Below are 8,255 nucleotides of genomic sequence, written 5' to 3'. Positions count from 1 at the left end.
AACTATACTATCAAAATATACTTACCCAAAAACCTTTGTGCTTAAGAACTTAGATTTCCTAACCAAGAATAAGAATAAGGTTATAATACTGAGTAGAAGACTATGAGAACTTTAAAGAATATAATACAGAAATGGACTAGAGTTTGGGATACCTTGAGTACTTCTATGATCAATCTAAACCTTGAACCGAAATGTGAATAGAACCTTACTTCCCAAGTGTTTGGTAAGCTTATAGTGATCAAGCTTATAATTCCCAACCCAAGTGTTTACACTCTCACACTAACCTAGCAACTTGCAGCCTCTGAACTTAGAGTAATAGATGAATAAATGGCTGGGTACTAGGTCCTATTTATAGAGTTTAGGAATGAAAAGATCTTCATTTAACTTGAATAAAAATAATGGCTTTTTAAGTGAAAATAATTTGAATTATCGTTCAGCAGAGGCTGAAGACTCGTTCAGCAGAGGCTGAAGACTCGTTCAGAAAGGTGCTGGACTTATCAAGAGGTTTAGGGATTTGAATGAGAACGTTTTTGAAAACTTTCAAAAACACACTGAAGGAGGCGATATATCGCCTGGGCCATTATGCCCGAGGCAATCGTGCAACGTTTCGTGTTTTCCGTATCTTCGTACTGCGATATATTGCCCCTTATAGCTGTGATATATCGGCATACGCTGAATATTTAAACACGAAATTACACATTTTTAGCTTAATTTGAATTGAGTAAATAGCCTTGACTAAGCCCTCTAACGTTTTCAAAGTTCCTGACTGACCTTAGGGTATTCAAATTTTAACCTTAATAAATTTAATCCTCAAAATACTTAATCATTAATAAACCTATACATGACATGTGTTATTATCTTATTAGGTCTTATCTAAACCTTATAATATAATAAATATTACCCTCAATATCAGTCATATTAATCAAACCTTAGGTTAAAATTAATATTCTTAAACTATAGGTTAAACTTAGAAAATCTACAAGTACTACTATGAGTGTCCAAATAAATCCCGGTCTGAACCAAAAATCCACAGTCATAAAGATAATGTTATTATTACTATTATACTACTATCTAACTTAGCTAAGTAAAGTTCTTGGACTCTACACCCGAGCCCCCGGAAAGTCCTAGTTCCACCAAACAAGGTGGTGGAATCAAACCCCGAACCCTAGGTCAAAAACCCTTGCAAATAACCCTAAAATCCCTTTCTGGAAACAGGGCAGCGCTACAGCGCTCTTAGGAGGGTGCTACAGTGCTACAAACAAAACCAAATTCCCCCAAAAAGCCGGGCCTAGCGCTACAGCGCCCAAAGGCTAGCGCTATAGCGCTAGTCACAGACAGGCAACACCTTAGTTTTCCCTCCTGCGATTTCCTTGAGCCAAACTCAACCAAAACCTCTCCAAACCTTCACCACACTCAAAAACAACCTTATTAACACACTCCACTCATCCCAAGCACCCCAAATACCTAAAACTCAAGCACATGCATCCCTAATCTCAAAATTCACCATAGCCACTTCTAGACATCAAAACTCAGCAGAAACCAGTCAAAACATCAAAGTTAAAAGCTTAAAATTTCATACCTTTAATGGGAATTCGATTTCAAGACAACATCTACACCTCCTTAGCTTGCTCTTCCTCAACCTTTGGCCTAAATTCCCTAAAGTTCCCATCAAACTCAGCTTATACACATAGTTCAAAAACCAAAACCAGCAACTAAAGAAACTACAAAGCCTTACCTCAAGTGTTAGGGTGTTCTTGCTAAACCTCTGCCAATTCTCCAAGCCTAGCTTAGGATTCTTGATGCTCAGCCTAACTTAGCTCCTCCCTGAGCTTTGCCCCAAAAAATACTCAAGAAACTGATGAAGAAAGCATAAACCGACCTTAGGAAACTCTCTGTTTTCTCCCTTTCTTTTTCTTCCTTTTCCTTCTTTTCTTTCTTTCCTCAGACTTCTATATTACTCTACAACTTCCACTAACATAAAACCTTAGTAATACCCATCTTTAAAAAGCCAAATGACCTTAATGCCCTCCCTATTAATTCTAAACCCCCACTTAGGGGCATTTTAGTCATTTCACCCCAATTCCCGCTAACTCCTCGAGTGTCTCCAATATTTACCGCTTAATTCTCGATATCTAATTAATCACCAATAATATTCCTCGATGTCAAAATAGACTCCAATATGCTCACTAAATTCCCATTTATACCTCTAGGCTCACCCCGAGTCGGGTATAAATCCCCGACATGACTTTTTCCGCTAAACCGCTCACTAGGATCGTCTCGAGTCACAGATCACAGATATATCCACATAATAATGTGGTCTCATTAATTATCGCACATATAAACAGTTATGCCCGCGACGGGCCAAAATTACGATTATGCCCTTCTAGCCTAATCAGGGCCTACATGCATACTAATACACATAGTCATGCATCTCAAGTATTCAAATAGTCATATAACATGCTTTAAATCATAATCATGCATCTTACTCATTAAAATCACACTTAATTCTCATTATGCCCTCCAGGCACACTAATCAAGGCCCTTAAGCCTTATTAGCAAATTTGGGTCGTTACAACGTAATACAGTAAAGCGGCAATAATATAGAAAAACAACAATAACTAAAATGTGTGCAAAGGGAAAAAAAAAAAGGAAGAGGTCACCACCATGACAATTCTTCATGGATGATACGAAAATGTGTTTGAAATTTCTGTACATATATAAAAGAATTTGTATATCAATATTTGATTTGTGATCAACTTTTGAGGTTGAGATGGCAAGTTTTAATTGTAGTAATTATCATAAAATGTTATTGAGAAATCGATATTTTTCAGAGTTTCAATCATAAAAAGCTGATCTTATGATGTTTTGAGACAGGTTAAATGAGTTAGTATTGGGTGTTAATCATTGAGAGTCCATTTAATGTCAATGTTTTGAGAACAATTTAGAATAGTTATGTACTTGTGTATACATAATGTTTAGAGAACAGTAGACTTAAACAAGCACGGTGTGGGTTTATTTAGATTCACAAAAGAGTTGTGAATATGTTGCAAACGTGTTAAACCCTGAATAAGTCTTCCTTTTAGTTTGAATAAGTCTGTATATGACTTATTATTTTATCTATTTTATTGCTATTATGTAGGCATTACTTTATTATTATCCTATTTTTATTGTAATATGTTATCAATTTTCCAACTATATTCCATTATATATATGGAAATGCATTGTTCAATAAAGGGGAGGATTTTGCAATTTAGACTTTATCTCTTTGGAGGAAATTGGGTTCCTCGAATTACCCATAATCTATAATTCATATCAGCCAACATAGGAAAGATCGGGAAGCAGAAATGGTCAACACCAGCTTGGTATCAGAGCTCAGGCATGGAAGAACGAATTCAGCAGGTGGAGCAAAGCTTATCCACACTGAACGATGGTCAACAAAATCTCAGAACTCAACAGCAGGATTTTATGCAACGCATGACAGACTTATTTGAGAAGCTAACAACCAAGGTTAATAAATGGCGGGCCATTCCGATCGTGAAAAGGGAGACTCTTCCAGACCATGGAATGGAAAAAACGGTGGGCGTGCAAACTACAGTGGTGATTCTTCTTCCAGTTCCTATGCACCCAAACTAGTTAAGCTTGATTTTTCTTGCTTTAATGATGGAGAAGACCCTACTAGTTGGCTATGTAGAGCACAACATTTTTTTCAATTTCAAGACACTCCAACGGAGGATCGTGTAGCATTAGCTTCCTTTCATCTTAAGGGTGATGTTCAGTTGTGGTATCAATTATTGAAGCAAGACTCTGACTCTCTCACTTGGGGACACTTTAGAGAATGACTCCTTTCTCGTTTTGGCCCAAATACATTTCATGATTTTTTTGGAGAGCTCACTCGATTACAACAAACCGGGACTGTCCAAGCTTATCAATCTCAATTTGAGAAGCTATTGGAAAAGGTTGGTTCTCTCCCTCCTGATCAACAAGTGAGTAGTTTTGTTAGTGGGCTACGAGAATCCATTAGAGCAAATGTCCAAGTAGCTAGGCCAAAGACACTATCAGATGTTGTTAGCTTAGCCCGTGTCTATGAAGCTCGTAATCTATCCCAACAGAGGGTGATTTCACCTGCCACAAACCTCAATTATCGTTCTAGTCATGTTGCCACCAGTAACCAACCTGCAATTCCAATGCGTAAGATGTCGCCCGCGAAATTACAAGATCGAAGGAAACACGGATTATGTTACAACTGCGACGAGAAGTTCAGCCCTGGCTATCGCTGTAAGAAGCTCTTCGTTATTGATGCATGCTTGGACGAGGAGGACAATGACCTAGTCATGGAAGAGGATAGGGACAATGAGAACCTTGTGGATACACCTGAGATTTCACTCCATGCTATCAGTGGATGTCGTTCTCCAGAAACCATGAGGGTGCAAGGTAGTCTAAGAAAGGTGGGTGTCTGTATATTAATTGACTCAAGAAGCACTCATAATTTTGTGAGTAATAATGTAATGCCCCAAATTTCCTAATAAGGTTTAGGACCTTGATTAGGAGGCCGGGAGGGCCATAATTGCTTTATTATGCTATTTAATGATAATATGCATGTTTAGGTGTATTAAATATGCATGTGAACCCATTTGTGATTAATTGGGCGATTTTCATATTTTGGCCATTTCGGGCATTTTTGGCATATATGTGAAATGGGCATGGTGCTTTGCTATTACTTGGTAATGCCAGAGTTACCCAGCACAAGACAATCCTAGGAGGTAAGTTAGTGGGAAAGTCACAACGGGATTTAAGCTTGACTTGGAGTAAGTCAAGGGGTATTTAGAGCATTACCGGGTTATTGGGTAATGAGAATTAATAATTGGTGATAAATTGGGAGTTAGTAAGATCAGGGGGAAATTCTGGAAGTTTTGACTATAATGTCCCCGGGGGTGTTTTCGAGACCCCGAGCACTAGGTTTTATTGGAAGCTACTTAAGCTTGAAGTAACCTTTTAAGAAAATAAAAAGAACTTTTGTACGTTCTCTCTCCCTAAAAGTTCCATTTTCGTCTCCCGATCGTGTTTTCGAAGGTATCTTGAGTTCTAGGACTCGGAATCAAGTGAGGATTGAGGCATAGCAATCCTAAGGAGAATTAGAAGCTTATTAGCCGGAGGATTTAGTTGGAAACAACTCAATCAGAGGTAATTCAAGTTTAAGTTTTAAGTTTTTAAAAGTTTTTAAGATTGAATTGGATTTTGTGAATCGTTGAGTTTTTAGTTCGTTTGAGCCTCAAGTTTTGGTGGTCTTGGACCATTAGGGAGTTTGGGAACTTTGATTTGATGATTTGGGAATGTTTAGACATATTTTTGGGAGGTTTTAAAAGGTTAAAAATGAAGAAAAATGGCTGCCCCGAAGTTGGGCCGCGGCCCTGTTCTTGGGCGCCGCGGCCCTTGCTTGATGAAGCAGGTGCCCTGTTTTGTTCTTGCTGGGTGCCGCGGCCCTTGGTGTTGGGCGCCGCAGCCCTTGCTTCAGGTTGTCCTGGGGGCCACGGCTCAAGGTTTCAGGGTCGCGGCTCAGGCAGGCTTTTGAGCCCGTTTGGGTGTTTTGACCCTGGGAACATGGTTTTAGGCCTCGGGATCATTCCTACTACCCGGATTAGTGAGGATTGATGTCTTGGAGGCTAAGTTTTAGTTCAAGGATTAGTTTTAGAACTTGAACTCATTGCATCACCATTTGTGGTTGTGACTAGGTTATCACTAGAGGCTTGGAATCAGGATCGTGCTTGTGACTCATTTGTTGGTAACCTGTGCTTGGACCGAAGGTAAGAAAACAGCACCCCATGTGTGACATGCATGGCTATTATTGATGCATGTTGGATGTTTAAATGTAAACATTGATAGCATAATGAATGCTTATCAATCTTGCTCATTTGCATATGATTAATATTGAGGCATGCTGGATGATTAAGTGTGATGCATGTGATGCACGAGAAACATGTGATTAGGGCATGCCATGAATGATGAATATGAGATTGGTCAGAGCTTGAGTCTCTGTGTTTATGCATGATCATTATTATGCTCGCAATTGTTAAGTAAGCATGCTGAATGCCCATCTTTGGATGTTTGACATATGACATATGTTCGGTAGCAATGCTTACTTGTGCATGGTACTTACTCATTAGTCAGAAATGGCAAAGGTGTTAGTATCAACTGTGAAGCTGTGACTCATTAGTCAGGTTCGGCAGTGGTACTGGGCACTGGTCACATTGTGCTGACTCATTAGTCAGGACGGCTGTAGAGTCCAAAGAACTTTACTTAGCTAAGTTAGATAATAGTATAATAGTAATAGTAGTATTATCTTTATGACTGTGGATTTTTGGTTCAGACCGGGATTTATTTGGACACTCATAGTAGTACTTGTAGATTTTCTAAGTTTAACCTATAGTTTAGGAATATTAATTTTAACCTAAGGTTTGATTAATATGACTGATATTGAGGATAATATTTATTATACTATAAGGTTTAGATAAGAACCAATAAGATAATAGCACATGTTATGTATAGGTTTATTAATGATTAAGTATTTTGAGGATTAAATATATTAAGGTTAAAATTTGAATACTCTAAGGTCAGTCAGCAGCTTTGAAAACGTTAAAGGGCTTAGTCAAGGTTGTTTACTCAATTCAAAATTAAGCTAAAAATGTGTAATTTTGTGTTTAAATATTCAGCGTATGCCGATATATCGCAGCTATAAGGGGCGATATATCGCAGTACGAAGATACGGAAAACACGAAACGTTGCACGATTACCTCGGGCATAATGGCCCAGGCGATATATCGCCTATAGGGGGCGATATATCGCCTCCTTCAGCATATTTTGAAAGTTTTCAAAAATGTTCTCCATTCAAACCTTCAACCTCTTGATAAGTCCAGCATCTTTCTGAACGAGTCTTCAGCCTCTGCTGAACGACAATTCAAATTATTTTCACTTAAAAAGCCATTATTTTTATTCAAGTTAAATGAGATCTTTTCATTCCTAAACTCTATAAATAGGACCTAGTACCCAGCCATTTATTCATCTATTACTCTAAGTTCAGAGGCTGCAAGTTGCTAGGTGAGTGTGAGGGTGTAAACACTTGGGTTGGGAATTATAAGCTTGATCATTATAAGCTTATCAAACACATGGGGAAGTAAGGTTTATTCACATTTCGGTTCAAGGTTTAGATTGATTATATAAGTCTTCAAGGTATTTCCAAACTCTAGTCCATTTCTGTATTATGTTCTTTAAGTTCTCATAGTCTTCTACTCATTCTAACCTTATTCTTATTCTTGGTTAGGAAATCCAAGTTCTTAAGCACAAGGTTTTTGGTAAGTATATAGCATAGATCCTTCTTCACTTTCATCCCTTTTCTTCAATATACTCACCATATTTTAAATGGTTTTTAGGAGTGTTCCAAGGTCCCAAATCAGTTCTCATATCCCGGTTATTTTGGTAAGGAAAATAGGATAGGATTTATGTGTTATATGATTTTATATGTTATCTTATGATTTTATGTTATGTAATATGTTATGTTAAGTATGATTGTAGACTTGGGCATATGACCTATACAACTAACAAGCCCCAAATAGATTATGGGCATATGACTTGTTTAGTTTATGGGACCCCAAGTAATAATGGCCATTATAGTATGTATGTGACATAAGTGTTATAGTATGTTTTTATGTTGCATTATGAATTTTTATGTATATGGCTATATGTTAGATTTTCCTTGCTGGGCATTAGGCTCATTCCTTTTATGTTTATATGTACAGGAAAATAGCTATAGTGGCGGGAAAGGTTCATAGATGCTTTGGGAATGTGTATTGAGGCGGAATGGATTCAAAGAACCGAGAGTTTCGATTTGAGGATGTAGTTTTTGTTTCTTATGGTTTTTATATGTATTTTTCCGCATTTTATTATGTAATCTCTTTTTAATTATCATTATGTCATGTTTTGATTTTAAAACAATGGGATCCCATATCCTAACTTAAATTTTATGTAAGTTTAACATTTCCTTTTTACAAGTTTTAATAAAGTCATGATCTTTTCACTTGTAAGTTTTAAGGATTAGTGTTTATGTATAGTTTTCGTTAATGGTCCAAAAGACTAGAGTAGTTGGGTCATTACAGTTGGTATCAGAGCAATGGTTCCTTCGCATGAAGTTCTCCTCGATACACACACTCAAAAGCTCCGAATCTGATCGCCAAGTAAGTATTTAAGTTATAGTTATTTTGCCT

Source organism: Humulus lupulus, chromosome 7, assembly GCF_963169125.1.
Source record: "Humulus lupulus chromosome 7, drHumLupu1.1, whole genome shotgun sequence".
NCBI lineage: Eukaryota > Viridiplantae > Streptophyta > Magnoliopsida > Rosales > Cannabaceae > Humulus > Humulus lupulus.
The sequence above is the reverse complement of the archived record's forward strand: the minus strand, read 5'-3'. Positions refer to the sequence as shown.